This window comes from Protopterus annectens, chromosome 17.part0 (assembly GCF_019279795.1).
Source record: "Protopterus annectens isolate FY-2018-M chromosome 17.part0, PAN1.0, whole genome shotgun sequence".
NCBI classification, from domain to species: domain Eukaryota; kingdom Metazoa; phylum Chordata; order Ceratodontiformes; family Protopteridae; genus Protopterus; species Protopterus annectens.
The window spans coordinates 703,458,398-703,475,237 of record NC_056751.1 but is presented as its reverse complement, the minus strand read 5'-3'; the positions used below and the strand labels follow the sequence as shown (position 1 = coordinate 703,475,237).

Sequence of the window (16,840 nt, the reverse complement as noted above, 5' to 3'; positions counted from 1 at the left end):
CAGTCAGGTAACTGTTCTACTGACAGATATCCCACCTGCAGTGCCGCAGTCAGGTAACTGTTCTACTGATGGTTGTCCCACCTGCAATGCAGCAGTCAGGTACCTGTTCTACTTGTGGCTGTCCCACCTACAGTGCAGCAGTCAGGTACCTGTTCTACTGATGGATGTCCCACCTACATTGCAGCAGTCAGGTATCTGTTCTACTGATGGCTGTCCCACCTGCAGTGCAGCAGTCAGGTACCTGTTCTACTGACAGATGTCCCACCTAAAGTGGATAAGCAGACCCCTGTTCTACTGATGTCTGTCCCACCTACAGTGCAGCAGTCAGGTACCTGTTCTACTGATGGATGTCCAACCTGCAGTGCGGCAGTCAGATAACTGTTCTACTGATGGATGTCCCACCTGCAGTGCAGCAGGCACGTAACTGTTCTACTGATGGTTGTCCCACCTGCAGTGCACCAGTCACATACCTGTTCTACTGGTGGCTGTCCCACCTACAGTGCAGAAATCAAGTACCTGTTCTACTGATGGATGTCCCACCTACAGTGCAGCAGTCAGGTACCTGTTCTACTGATGGCTGTCCCACCTGCAGTGCAGCAGTCAAGTACCTGTACTACTGACGGATGTCCCACCTAAAGTGCAGCAGCATGTACCTGTTCTACTGATGGCTGTCCCACCTGCAGTGCAGCTGTCAGGCACCTGTTCTACTGGTGGCTGTCCCTCCTACAGTGCAGCAGTCAGTTACCTGTTCTACTGATGGATATTCCACCTACAGTGCAGCAGTCATGTACATTTTCTTCTAAAGGATACCCCAACTACAGTGTAGCAATTAAGTACCACTTCTACTGATGGCTGTCACACCTCCAGTGCAGCAGTCAGGTACCTGTTCTCCTGGTGGCTTTCCCACCTACAGTGCAGCAGTCAGGTACCTCTTTGACTGATGGATGTCCCACCTACAGTACAGCAGTCATGTATGTGTTCCACTGATGGATGACCCACTTACAGGGCAGCAGTCAGGTACCTGTTCTATTGATGGCTGTCCCACCTACAGTGCAGCAGCCAGGTACCTGTTCTACTGATGCATGTCCCACTTGCAATACAGCAGTCAGTTGCTTGTTCTACTGATAAATGTCCCATCTATAGTGCAGCAATCAGGTACCTGTTCTACTGATGGATATCCCAGCTACAGTGCAGCTGTCAGGTACCTGTTCAACTGATGGATGTCCAACCTACAGTGCAGCAGTCAGGTACCTGTTCTACTGATGGCTGTCCCACCTACAGTGCAGCAGTCAGCTACCTGTTCTATTGATGGCTGTCCCACCTACAGTGCAGCAGTCAGGTATCTGTTCTACTGATGGATGTCCCACCTGCAGTGCAGCAGGCAGGTAACTGTTCTACTGATGGGTGTCCCACATAAAGTGCAGCAGTCAGGTACCTGTTCTACTGATGGATGTCCCACATAAAGTGCAGCAGCATGTACCTGTTCTATTGATGGTTGTCCCACCTGCGGTGCAGCAGTCAGGTACCTGTTCTACTGCTGGCTGCCCCACCTACAGTGCAGCAGTCAGGTACCAGTTCTACTTATGGATATTTCACCTACAGTGCAGCAGTCAGGTACCTGTTTTACTGATGGATATCCCACCTAGAGTGCAGCCTGTTCTACTGATGAATATCCCACCTACAGTGCAGCAGTCAGGTACATGTTCTACTGATGGATGTCCCACCTACAGTGCAGCAGTCAGGTACCTGTTCTACTGATGGCTGTCCCAACTACAGTGCAGGACTCAAGTACAAATTCTACTGATGGCTGTCACACCTGCAGTGCAGCAGTCAGGTACCTGTTCTCCTGGTGGCTTTCCCACCTACAGTGCAGCAGTCAGGTACCTCTTCAACTGATGGATGTCCCACCTACAATGCAGCAGTCAGGTACCTGTTCTACCGATGGACGTCCCACCTGCAATACAGCAGTCAGGTATTTGTTCTACTGACAAATGTCCCACCTGCAGTGCAGCAGTCAGGTATCTGTTCTACAGATGAATGTCCCACCTACATTGCAGCAGTTAGGTACCTGTTCTACTGATGGATGTCCTACCTACAGTGCAGCAGTAAGGTACCTGCTCGATTGATGGCTGTCCCACCTACAGAGCAGCAGTCAGGTACCTGTTCTACTGATGGATGTCCCACCTACAGTGCAGCAGTCAGGTACCTGTTCTACTGATGGAGGTCCCACCTACAGGGTAGAAGTCAGGTACCTTTTCTATAGATCGATGTCCCACCAACAGGGCGGCAGTCAGGTATATGTTCTACTGATGGCTGTCTAACCTGCAGTGCAGCAGTCAGGTACCTGTTCTGCTGATGGATGTCCCACCTACAGTGCAGCAGTCAGGTGCCTGTTCTCGTATGGTTGTCCCACCTGCAGTGCAGCAGTCAGGTACCTGTTCTACTGATGTATGTCCCACCTATAGTGCAGCAGTCAGGTATCTGTGCTACTGATGGCTGTCCCACCTACAGTGCAGCAGTCAGGTACCTGTTCTGCCAATGGATATTCCACCTACAGTGCAGCAGTAATGTACCTGTTCTACTGATTGATATCCCAACTACAGTGTAGCAGACAGGTACCTGTTCTACTGATGGAAATCCCACCTACAGTGCAGCAATCAGGTACCTGTTTTACTGATCCATGTCCCACCTGCAGTGCAGCAGTCAGGTACCTGTTCTACTGATGGCTGTCCCACCTACAGTGCAGCAGTCAGGTACCTGTTCTACTGATGGCTGTTACACCTGCAGTGCAGCAGTCAGGTACCAGTTCTATTGGTGGCTGTCACACCTACAGTGCAGCAGTCAGGTACCTGTTCGAATGATGGACATCCCACCTACAGTACAGCAGTCAGGTATGTGTTCTACTGATGGATGTCCGGCCTACAGGGAAGCAGTCAGGTACCTGTTCTACTGATGGATGTCCCACCTGTAGTGCGGCAGTCAGGTAACTGTTCTACTGACAGATATCCCACCTGCAGTGCGCGGTCAGGTAACTGTTCTACTGATGGTTGTCCCACCTGCAATGCAGCAGTCAGGTACCTGTTCTACTTGTGGCTGTCCACCTACAGTGCAGCAGTCAGGTACCTGTTCTACTGATGGATGTCCCACCTACATTGCAGCAGTCAGGTATCTGTTCTACTGATGGCTGTCCCACCTGCAGTGCAGCAGTCAGGTACCTGTTCTACTGACAGATGTCCCACCTAAAGTGGATAAGCAGACCCCTGTTCTACTGATGTCTGTCCCACCTACAGTGCAGCAGTCAGGTACCTGTTCTACTGATGGATGTCCAACCTGCAGTGCGGCAGTCAGATAACTGTTCTACTGATGGATGTCCCACCTGCAGTGCAGCAGGCACGTAACTGTTCTACTGATGGTTGTCCCACCTGCGGTGCACCAGTCACATACCTGTTCTACTGGTGGCTGTCCCACCTACAGTGCAGAAATCAAGTACCTGTTCTACTGATGGATGTCCCACCTACAGTGCAGCAGTCAGGTACCTGTTCTACTGATGGCTGTCCCACCTGCAGTGCAGCAGTCAAGTACCTGTACTACTGACGGATGTCCCACCTAAAGTGCAGCAGCATGTACCTGTTCTACTGATGGCTGTCCCACCTGCAGTGCAGCTGTCAGGCACCTGTTCTACTGGTGGCTGTCCCTCCTACAGTGCAGCAGTCAGTTACCTGTTCTACTGATGGATATTCCACCTACAGTGCAGCAGTCATGTACATTTTCTTCTAAAGGATACCCCAACTACAGTGTAGCAATTAAGTACCACTTCTACTGATGGCTGTCACACCTCCAGTGCAGCAGTCAGGTACCTGTTCTCCTGGTGGCTTTCCCACCTACAGTGCAGCAGTCAGGTACCTCTTTGACTGATGGATGTCCCACCTACAGTACAGCAGTCATGTATGTGTTCCACTGATGGATGACCCACTTACAGGGCAGCAGTCAGGTACCTGTTCTATTGATGGCTGTCCCACCTACAGTGCAGCAGCCAGGTACCTGTTCTACTGATGCATGTCCCACTTGCAATACAGCAGTCAGGTACTTGTTCTACTGATAAATGTCCCATCTATAGTGCAGCAATCAGGTACCTGTTCTACTGATGGATATCCCAGCTACAGTGCAGCAGTCAGGTACCTGTTCAACTGATGGATGTCCCACCTACAGTGCAGCAGTCAGGTACCTGTTCTACTGATGGCTGTCCCACCTACAGTGCAGCAATCATCTACCTGTTCTATTGATGGCTGTCCCACCTACAGTGCAGCAGTCAGGTACCTGTTCTACTGACGGATGTCCCACCTGCAGTGCAGCAGGCAGGTAACTGTTCTACTGATGGATGTCCCACATAAAGTGCAGCAGTCAGGTACCTGTTCTACTGATGGATGTCCCACATAAAGTGCAGCAGCATGTACCTGTTCTATTGATGGTTGTCCCACCTGCAGTGCAGCAGTCAGGTACCTGTTCTACTGCTGGCTGCCCCACCTACAGTGCAGCAGTCAGGTACCAGTTCTACTTATGGATATTCCACCTACAGTGCAGCAGTCAGGTTCCTGTTTTACTGATGGATATCCCACCTACAGTGCAGCCTGTTCTACTGATGGATATCCCACCTACAGTGCAGCAGTCAGGTACATGTTCTACTGATGGATGTCCCACCTACAGTGCAGCAGTCAGGTACCTGTTCTACTGATGGCTGTCCCAACTACAGTGCAGCACTCAAGTACAACTTGTACTGATGGCTGTCACACCTGCAGTGCAGCAGTCAGGTACCTGTTCTCCTGGTGGCTTTCCCACCTACAATGCAGCAGTCAGGTACCTGTTCTACCGATGGACGTCCCACCTGCAATACAGCAGTCAGGTACTTGTTCTACTGACAAATGTCCCACCTGCAGTGCAGCAGTCAGGTATCTGTTCTACAGATGAATGTCCCACCTACAGTGCAGCAGTTAGTTACCTGTTCTACTGATGGCTGTCGCACCTACAGTGCAGCAGTCAGGTACCTGTTCTACTGATGGCTGTTACACCTGCAGTGCAGCAGTCAGGTACCAGTTCTATTGGTGGCTGTCACACCTACAGTGCAGTAGTCAGGTACCTGTTCGAATGATGGACATCCCACCTACAGTACAGCAGTCAGGTATGTGTTCTACTGATGGATGTCCGGCCTACAGGGAAGCAGTCAGGTACCTGTTCTACTGATGGATGTCCCACCTGTAGTGCAGCAGTCAGGTAACTGTTCTACTGACAGATATCCCACCTGCAGTGCCGCAGTCAGGTAACTGTTCTACTGATGATTGTCCCACCTGCAATGCAGCAGTCGGGTACCTGTTCTGCTTGTGGCTGTCCCACCTACAGTGCAGCAGTCAGGTACCTGTTCTACTGATGGATGTCCCACCTACATTGCAGCAGTCAGGTATCTGTTCTACTGATGGCTGTCCCACCTGCAGTGCAGTAGTCAGGTACCTGTTCTACTGACAGATGTCCCACCTAAAGTGGAGAAGCAGACCCCTGTTCTACTGATGTCTGTCCCACCTACAGTGCAGCAGTCAGGTACCTGTTCTACTGATGGATGTCCAACCTGCAGTGCGGAAGTCAGATAACTGTTCTACTGATGGATGTCCCACCTGCAGTGCAGCAGGCACGTAACTGTTCTACTGATGGTTGTCCCACCTGCAGTGCACCAGTCACATACCTGTTCTACTGGTGGCTGTCCCACCTACAGTGCAGAAATCAAGTACCTGTTCTACTGATGGATATCCCACCTACAGTGCAGCAGTCAGGTACCTGTGGCTGTCCCACCTGCAGTGCAGCAGTCAAGTACCTGTTCTACTGACGGATGTCCCACCTAAAGTGCAGCAGCATGTACCTGTTCTACTGATGGCTGTCCCACCTGCAGTGCAGCAGTCAGGCACCTGTTCTACTGGTGGCTGTCCCTCCTACAGTGCAGCAGTCAGTTATCTGTTCTACTGATGGATATTCCACCTACAGTGCAACAGTCATGTACATTTTCTTCTAAAGGATACCCCAACTACAGTGCAGCACTTAAGTACATCTTCTACTGATGGCTGTCACACCTCCAGTGCAGCAGTCAGGTACCTGTTCTCCTGGTGGCTTTCCCACCTACAGTGCAGCAGTCAGGTACCTCTTTGACTGATGGACGTCCCACCAACAGTACAGCAGTCATGTATGTGTTCCACTGATGGATGTCGCAACCTACAGGGCAGCAGCCAGGTACCTGTTCTATTGATGGCTGTCCCACCTACAGTGCAGCAGCCAGGTACCTGTTCTACTGATGCATGTCCCACTTGCAATACAGCAGTCGGGTACTTGTTCTACTGATAAATGTCCCATCTATAGTGCAGCAATCAGGTACCTGTTCTACTGATGGATATCCCAGCTACAGTGCAGCAGTCAGGTACCTGTTCAACTGATGGATGTCCCACCTACAGTGCAGCAGTCAGGTACCTGTTCTACTGATGGCTGTCCCACCTACAATGCAGCAGTCAGCTACCTGTTCTATTGATGGCTGTTACACCTGCAGTGCAGCAGCCATGTACCTGTTCTACTGGTGGCTGTCCCACCTACAGTGCAGCAGTCAGGAACTTCTTTGACTGATGGATGTCCCACCTACAGTGCAGCAGTCAGGTATGTGTTCTACTGATGGATGTCCCACCTACAGAGCAGCAGTCAAGTACCTGTTCTACTGATGGCTGTCCCACCTACAGTGCGGCAATCAGTTGCCTGTTCTACTGATGGACGTCCCAACTGCAGTGCAGCAGTCAGGTACCTGTTCTACTGACAGATGTCCCACCTGCAGTGCAGCAGTCAGGTATCTGTACTGCTGATGGAAGTCCCACCCACAGTGCAGCAGTCAGGTACCTGTACTACTGATGGATGTCCCACATACAGTGCAGCAGTCAGGTACCTGTTTGACTGATGGCTGTCCCACCTACAGTGCAGCAATCAGGTACCTGTTCTACTGATGGATGTCACACCTACATTGCAGCAGTCAGGTACCTGTTCTACTGATGGACATCCCACCTACAGGGCAGCAGTCAGGTACATGTTCTACTGATGGATGTCCCACCTGCAGGCCAGCAGTCAGCTACTTGTTCTTCTGATGGCTGTCCCACCTGCAATGCAGCTGTCAGGTACCTGTTCTTCTGATAGATGTCCCCCCTACAGTGCAGCAGTCAGATACCTGTTCTACTGATGGGTGTCCCACCTGCAGTGAAGCAGTCAGGTACCTGTTCTATTGATGGATGTCCCAGCTACAGTGCAGCAGTCAGGTATGTGCTTTACTGATGGATATCCTACCTACAGGGCAGCAGTCAGGTACCTGTTCTACTGATGGACATCCTACCTGCAGTGCAGCAGTCAGATACCTGTTCTACTGATGGATGTCCCACCTGCAGTGCAGCAGTCAGATACCTGTTCTACTGATGGATGTCCCACCTGCAGTGCAGCAGTCAGGTACCTGTTCTACTGATGGCTGTCCCACCTGCAGTGCAGAAAATCAGTTACCTGTTATACTGATGGATTTCCCACCTGCAGGTAAGCAGTCAGGTATCTGTTCTATTGATGGCTGTCCCACCTACAGTGCAGCAGTCAGGTAAATGCTCTACTGATGGATGTCCCACCTACAGTGCAGCAGTCAGGTACCTGTTCTACTGATGGATGTCCCAGCTACAGTGCAGCAGTCAAGTATCTGTTCTACTGATTGATGTCCCACCTACGGTGCAGCAGTCAGGTACCTGTTCTACTGACGGATGTCCCACCTACAGTGCAGCAGTCAGGTACCTGTTCAACTGATGGATGTCCCACCTTCATTGCAGGAGTCAGTTATATGTTCTACTTATGGCTGTCCCACCTACAGTGCAGCAGTCAGATACCTGTTCTACTAATGGATGTCCCACCTACAGTGCAGCAGGCAGGTATCTGTTCTACTGATGGATGTCCCACCTACAGTGCAGCAGTCAGGCACATGTTCTACTGATGGATGTCCCACCTACAGTGCAGCAGTCAGGTACCTGTTCTACTGATGGATGTCCCAGCTACAGTGCAGCAGTCAAGTATCTGTTCTACTGATGGATGTCCCACCTACGGTGCAGCAGTCAGGTACCTGTTCTACTGACGGATGTCCCACCTACAGTGCAGCAGTCAGGTACCTGTTCTACTGATGGATGTCCCTCCTACACTGCAGCAGTCAGGTACCTTTTCTACTGATGGATGTCCCACTTACAGGGTAGCAGTCATGTACCTGTTCTACTGATTGATATTCCACCTACAGTGCAGCATCCACGTACCTATTCTACTGATGGATGTCCCACCTACAGGGTAGCAGTCAGGTACCTGTTCTACTGATGGATGTCCCACCTGCAGGGCAGCAGTCACATACCTGTTCTACTAATGGATGTCCCACCTACAGTGCAGCAGTCAGGTACCTATAGGTTCATAGGTTCATACTAGGCTATCTGCCCTGGGGCAATTATAAGCCTAGCCCGATTCTGTATGGCTTACACCACCCCTTGATTTGAGTATACTGTGCCCTTTTTAAGGTTTAGTTTACTGTGCCTCTGTCTAATAGTGACACGGGAGTAATCCCTGGGACAAACCTACAATCCCCCATCCACTTATCGAGATTCTTCTTGAAGAGATTCAGTGAGGTGCTCTGCCTCACATGAACTGGAATTCTATTCCAGAGCAAAGGGAGCCTCTGGGTTATGAACCTGTCCCTCCAGCAAGTTCTATTTATTTCTGTGCTGAGGTTCAAGTCCCTCAAGCGTGTGGCTCTAAGGGATTTAGATTTACTGAGGTGGAGCATGTCCATTAATTCTGGATTTGACATAGCTTTGTATGTCAGGCATAGATCGCCTCGAAGTAGGCGGTATGCAACTGAGTAGAGCTGGAGTTTTTTTAACCGAGCAGCATATGGCATCTGTTTGAGACCCTTGATCCTCTTGGTGAGATACATTTGGGGTCTTTCTAATTGCTGCAGGTGTCAGGTAAGGTACATCCCAAAAGGGGCATTGTATTCTATGATGGGCCTGATGAGGGATGAATAAAGGGGCACGATTACCTCTGTTGATCTAGATGTGAAACCCTTCGTGATGAGGTGGGCTATGTAGAAGGTCTTTCTAACCACTTTGGCAATGTGGTTTCAAAGGAGAGATTGCTATCAACTTGGGTCCCCAGGTCCCTAATAACTTTCTCTGTACTTAATGGGTTTCCACCTATGTGATAATTTGTGGGCACATTGTTTTTGCCAAAGGGTATGACTGTACATTTTTTGGCATTTAGCTTTAAACCATGGCGCTGGCACCAGTTATCTGTCTCTGTGAGACCTTTTTGAAGGATGTTTGTGTCAGCTGGAGAGTTGATTATGGCGCCAAGTTTGCAGTCGTCTGCGAACTTGGTGAGCCATAGTCCTCCCACGTTTGCCTGTACCTCGGAAAAGTATATACCGAACAAGAGTGGTCCCAGGACAGAACCCTGTGGGATGCCACTTGTGACCGGTTTCGAGTCTGACATGGCTCCAGCAACTCTCACTCTGTGGGTTCTGTCTTTGAGCCAGTTTGCGACCCATATTGTGACATAGGGGTTTATATTTAAGCTGGATAGCTTATCTATGATGCCCGAGTGGGGTATTGTGTCAAATACCTTTGCAAGGTCCAGATAGGCTGTGTGGACTACCTTCCCTTCATCTATGGCTTTGGTGACTGTTTCAAAGAAGTCAACCAGGTTCAAAAGGCAGGATCTGCCCTTGACAAAGCCGAACTGGGTAGGATCTAGTGTCTGTAGGTCCCCAATGTCTTTGTTTATGAGCTCCCTGATGATCCTCTCCATAGCCTTGCAGACTAAGCTAGTCAGGCTTATGGGGCGATAGTTTCCAGGGTCCGTAGAGGCTCCACCTTTGTGGAGTGGGACCACTGTTGCTGTACGCCATTCTATGGGCACATATCCTGTAGTGAGGCTAAGATTGTATAGCTGTTTTATTTTAGGGATTAGTTCCTCTTGTAGTTCATGTAGGACGCAACCTGGGACGCCATCTGGTCCCATGGAAGCAGTGTTTTTTGCTTTGGAGAGGGCAGCCTTCACCTGAGCATCTGAGATGTTTGGGAGGCAGCCCTCTGCCGGGATAGATACTTGCTCTTTTGGGGGGGAGGGGGGGGGTTTGCACTGAACCTGTCTGCCAGGATATTGGCGATGTCTGTGGGTTCAGTGTATTTTTTGTCATTTAGAATCAACTCAGAACAAGTCTGGGAGTTGCATCCCAGGTTTCTAACATAACTGAACTGTTCTACTTATGGGCATCCCACCTACAGTGCAGCAGTCAGGTACCATTTCTACTGATGGCTGTCCCACCTGCAGGGCAGCAATCACGTACCTGTTCTACTGATGGATGTCCCACCTACAGTGCAGCAGTCAGGTATCTGTTCTACTGATGGATGTCCCACCTGCAGGGCAGCAGTCAGGTACCTGTACTTCTGATGGCTGTCCCACCTACAGTGCAGCAGTCAGGTACCTGTTCTACTGATGGATGTCCCACCTACAGTGCGGCAGTCAGGTACCTCTTCGACTGATGGATGTCCTACCTGCAATGCAGCAGTCAGGTACCTGTTCTACTGATGGATGTCCCACCTACAGTGCAGCAGTCAGGTACCTGTTCTACTGATGGCTGTCCCACCTGCAGTGCAGCAGTCAGGTACCTGTTCTACTGATGGCTGTCCCACCTAGCCTAATTACCATCACATTACCCCACCCTTTTTCATCCTTCTCTTCATCACAATGGATACTTGCCCCTATAATTTTATCATGCTGCTGTTCTTCCTCTACCATCTTCTTCAGTTCAGTTCAGTTTTCCAGTCTTATTATCACAATGAATCATTTAAGAATTATTTTTTTTACCTTGTGTAATCTTTGCACTTTCATAACAGAAATTCAGTATGGTGAATGTAGTATATATATATATAAGTATAGACACAAACTAGATTATGTTTTTCCCGACTTGTACACTGAATTGTATATATGTACACATGTATTTTGGCATCTTTTGACAATGCTTATGATGGTTTGCACTGTTAAAAGATTTTCTCCCGGGTTTGACAATGAAATTATCAAAATAAAAAAAGAAGAAGAATGAATACATAAGTAAACAAATAACCTGAGAGGCACAAGTATCGAGTCTGGCATGTAGCAATATGAACTGATGTCACTGAAGACAGTAACAGAGAGAATGAGAGAGAGACAGTGTAACAAAGAAGGAAAGGGAATAGTGTTTGCACGTACCTGGATTTCTGTTTTTCCCTTCATATACAGGAGCAAGTTTGTTAAAAAGTACAGCCTTTTAAGCAGTGATTGCTTTAAGAGTTCTGTTATTCTTCTCCATTTTCCCTTTGCGAGATGCTGATTATTGTGGTACAATCCCCTACCTGCACTCACACTCCTGTCCCATCCCCCCACCGCCTCGTCTAATTATCTTAAAAGCGATAATGCTCCGGTACACTTGGCTGCACTGTGCAATTGCAGAGCAAATCCCTTTCATCTGAAATCCCCTGCAGGTCAGCTTTTAGCAGCCTCTGCAGTTTTCATTTCTCAATCTTTTTTTTCTTTTAAATTCTCATACATGACTTTCATTCTCTTGATGCATGGTACTATCAAGGGATTCTATTTATTTTTACATAAAAGTGAAGGACAGCTGTGCAGACAGAGGATCGGCATGGTAAACTAAGCTAGGATCTGAGGTCCTTTACTGATTCAGTGAAGCAAGCACTACATTTGTTCTCAACCGTTTTACTCAGAAATCAGGAACAAAACCCAAAGTAGTCAGGGTCAAGGGTCCAAAATACAGGACATATGTTATTTATTGGTAGTATTTGCTTTAAAACCTGATAAAATAAATGGATTTATATTAACATGCATTTTCCAAAGATTAAAATGCCTCTAACAGCAAATTACTAATGTTCTTTAGTGAATTTAGCCCTGACCTTTTTACCTCAAAAATCATATATTGTATCAAGGATGGAGCAAAATTTTGTGGCCAAATCAGAAACATTTTCACTGTGACTAGCATCAGTAAACCACAAGACCACTGTCAGCCTAAGAAGACTAGGTTATTTTATTTTGACTTTTTGTTAAACATTTGTCAAAGCAATGCAAACTGTGCATTACTTCTACAGCTAGTAAGCCACATGGGTAGTAATGACTAACAGGAAGAAGTCCAAAAATCAGCAAAACATTTGTCCTGTTAAAGTTCTAGCACACCTAGGACAATACTGAAAACTTAATTCATATTATCAGTTTTATCAAGAAGTAGGTTTCATGATTTCAGTAAATATGCTGTGACTCCCCTGACCATGTTAAAAGTGTTGGAACCCTTAGCTCAGTTAAGTCTCTAAAACATTAAAAAGCATCACTGGTTGCATTTCACAGGGGAAATATCAAAAAACATTGACATTTCAGTAATTATTCATGTTATGCACTTCTTACTCTTCTGATCTTATTGAAATTCTCTCACCCTCCTTTAATCCTGATGGTGACTATCGGAATGAAGATAGAGCCCCCTGAATTTGTTAAATCTGTGCAAAGCCCCTGACTTCTTTAATTCTGATGTGATTATGCTGACTCCAGTTGTTCTCCTATGGCCCCATGACCTTGTTAATTCTGTGTAGGGCCCCTGACTTAATTCTGCTGTGGTTATGCTGATTCCAGTTATTCTCCTGTAGCCCTACGGCTCTGTTAATTCTGTGCAGGGCCTCTAACTCCTTTAATTCTGATGTGGTTATGCTGACTCCAGTTATTCTGCTGTGGCCCCATGACATTGTTAATTCTGTGTAGGGCCCCTGACTTAATTCTGCTGTGGTTATGCTGATTCCAGTTATTCTCCCTCTGTTAATTCTGTGCAGGGCCTCTAACTCCTTTAATTCTGATGTGGTTATGCTGACTCCAGTTATTCTGCTGTGGCCCCATGACATTAATTCTGTGTAGGGCCCCTGACTCCTTTAATTCTCCTCTGGTTATGCTGACTCCAGTTATTCTGTTGTGGCCCCATGACCTTGTTAATTCTTTACAGAGACCCTGACTTCTTTAATTCTGCTGTGGATATGCTGACTTCAGTTATTCTCCTATGGCCCCATGACCTTGTTAATTCTGTGCAGGGCCCCTAGCTCCTTTCATTTTGCTGTGGTTATCCTGATTCCAGTTATTCTCCTGTAGCTCAATGACTCTGTTAAATCTCTGCAGGGGCCCTGACTCCTTAAATTCTGATATGGTTTCCCAAAGATTTGAAGCAGACCCTGCTACCCAATTGTATATCTAATTTTTGGAACTCCTTGTATGAAATAATGCTTGAATGTCTGTCTTAAACAAAAACATGAATATCATTTAGATAGCTGTTGTTTTTTTATTATTTTTTTTTTGCTAATACAGCAATTGCTTTTACCTTACTTTTACAAAAAACAGAATAGGGAATTTATGCTAATGTAGTTTAATGAAGAGAAAAAATAAAGTAAAGGATGAAAGGTTCTATGGTTTGGGCTGTCTTGCAAATATAGTATTTTGGGCTATCTTGTAATGCAATAAATAAATGGTGGATTATTTTTACACTATGTAAATTAATATGTCAAATTATATTGTAATCGATTATATAGCATTTTTGGTCAGCTTGTAATGCACTACATAGATGTTTGTTGAGCCCTTTTAGCTAACAAAGATGCTAATACCTTATACTTTTTGTTCACAGACCATACTTAATCATTGTGGGGAAATACATCCTAACCCTGGCCCTGTACAAAACTCCAAAACCCACTCCCAAATAGTAAATTCTGCCTCAGCTATGACCTCTACCCTTACCCATACCACCTCTGACTTACTAATCTTAAATATTAATCATAGAAGCATTCTCAACAAAATTTCTGAATTCCAAGCAACGCTCACACTGTACTCTCCCGATGTAGCTATACTTACTGAAACCTGGTTAAAAGACCACAATAAAAGCAATGAATTCCTGCCCCAAGAATATAACATCCAAATGTGGTGGCGGTCTAGCTATGCTATACAAAAACAACCGTGCCCTCCAGCAACTAGATATATCTGCTCCTCTAACTACTGACTCTGAAGTCATAGTCTCTCGTCTACACATCAGCAAAAGCAAGTCCATTCTAATTATAGCCATATACCTCCCCTCAGGTAACAATAGCCTTACCATTGAAAATCTACTTAGCAGGGCCTCCTCTTCCTTCAGTGAAGAAACATTAATCTTAGGCAATTTCAACCCAGACTGAACCTCATGCATCTCCACTACTCGAACTAACTTTGCCAACCTATTTGACTTCTCCCGACTAATCACCACCCCTACACAAATAGATAAGCATAATAACAAACACTCTAGACTTGACTAGATTCTCTCAAATTGCCCTGACCTCTGTACCCAAGCCGTCTGCCTCCCCGATGCACTTAGCGACCACTCTCACACCTACCTAATCAGGCAAAAAACTAACTCAACCAAAAGTGCAATTTATAAACAGATTCATACAACAAAAAACATTTTCTTCCAAACTTTTTAATTCACTCCTTAAATGCCACAACTGGACCCACTTAAGACACCTTCCCCTTGACGAAGCCGCTGAATACTTCAATAACTTGTTTTTAAATATCCTAAACTCACTAGCACCTATCAGAATAACCCATTGCAAAAGCACCCCAACTCCATGGCTAACCAAAGAAACAAGGAACATCATGAAACAAAGAGACAGAGCATGGCAAAGCTACAAATCCACTAAAACTCTACCCTCCTTACTGAACTACTGGCCAATGAAGAAATCTAGCCAAGAAACAAATCCGCAACACAAGAAATTGTACTACTCTAATCCAACACAAACATAAAAATAATACTCAGAAATTCTAGCATGCCATTAAACAGCTACTATCTCCTGGCCAAACCACCACCCTCTCCCCTTTAATCCCAAATAACAGCACATCAATAGCAGCTGAATTCAACTCACATTTCATCAACGCCATCCAAACCTTATTAAATAAGAGCAACTACTCCCCTCTAACAATACCCATTACTCCCGACATTCCAACCCATCCAGACTAGTTACATAAAAAAGCTCCTTCTTAAACTTAAACCCACTACACTTGCCACCGATCAACTCCTAAATTAATTTCTTAAACTCGGAGCTGACTCCATTTCCTACCCAATATCCGTGCTTATCAATCGCTCCATCACTGAACAATATGTACTAGTACTATGGAAAGTCTCTCATATCATTCCCCTGCACAAAGGAAGGCCTTCCACAGATATAACCACCTACAGGTCCATTGCCATACTCTCTCCCCTTTGCAAACTATTGGAGAAATGTGTACATTCCCAACTTCTAACCTACCTACTACAAAATAACCTGCTCTCCAATGCACAGCATGACTTTAGACCTAAACACAGTACTACCACCACTCTCTTAAGCTTTACAAATACCATCAATAGCCACAAAAACAACAATAACCTTGTCTCTTCTATATTCTTAGACATGTCTAAAGCTTTTGACACTGTCTCCCACCAGATACTACTGGAAGAATTAGCCTCTATGCACATTTCTTCCTCAGCACTTGCTTAGTTCCACAGCTACCTGTCTAACTGACAGCAAGCTGTCAAGTGGACTGATGACTTATCACCTCCAATACCTATTACTGTTGGTGTCCCACAAGCCTCAATACTCAGCCCCCTACTCTTCTCTATCTTTACAAATAAACTTAACTCCTCTACCCCACATGATACCATAGTACAATATGTAGATGACTCAACAGTCATTTGCACAGCCTCCTCCTATCCAGAACTACAACTCAAAACACAACAAGCCTTCTCAGATACAGAACTATATCTCAAGGAGAATCAACTCGTATTAAACCACCAACAAAACAAGCTTCTGATATTTACACATAATAAATCCACAGAACCCACCTCCTCCACCTATATCCTCTCCTCCAACGCCGCCAAAATCGAAACAGTAGATTACACTAAACTTCTAGGGGTCGCAATAGACACCTCATTAAGATATGACAAACACATAGCCCTTACTGTCAAGAAGATACATATTGAACTTGGCTGCCTATATAGGTCCAAAACATTCCCCACCCCTCACACAAAACTTCACTAACCTTAGAAAATCAGTACTCGCCAAACTAGATACTTGCTACCACAAAACTGCTCATTTTGCTGCCAACCTCCCTAAAAGAGCTGACCAATGCTCTGCCCTAAAACAACTGCACCGGCTAGAACTACCACATCTTCTATCACCTAACCAACTGACAGCTGCCTATAATATCATTTATAATACAGATGCCTGTCCAGCACTAAAAAACCTAGTCCAACCCTACCCCCCACCTGTCCACTTCACTCATCCAGTAAACTACTTGCAAAAAGCCACAAATCTAGTAACTCTTTTGGTGACTCTCTGCTAGTCATATTGCTAAAAGCTGGAGCTCTATCCCACAAAATATACTCACAACCCCACCAACATCAGATTTAAGCAACTACTCAAAGAACACCTCTTCAATAACTGGCTCTGCACCTGTATTACCCCTGGATGTCTCCTTCTTTCCTCGTTCACCCCCAACTCTACCATCAGTTCCTACAATGGTGCACATACAGTCACACTTATTTTTTGCTGTTCTGTACTTACCTGTCTTAGTTGCCATATGATGAAGGAATGTGCCTACTGTTCTGTAATATGTGTGTAATAATTGATAGCAATGTTTAGCTTTATACTACCAATGTTCTAATATCTCTCTGCTGTTATTTTTT

General features: G+C 46.2%; 1 protein-coding gene across 1 annotated transcript in view; it reads left to right on the top strand.

Moving 5' to 3' along the window:
* PCP4L1 (Purkinje cell protein 4 like 1) overlaps positions 1 to 16,840 on the top strand; it is a 703,528-nt gene that overhangs the window by 278,454 nt on the left and 408,234 nt on the right. The window lies entirely within an intron of this gene.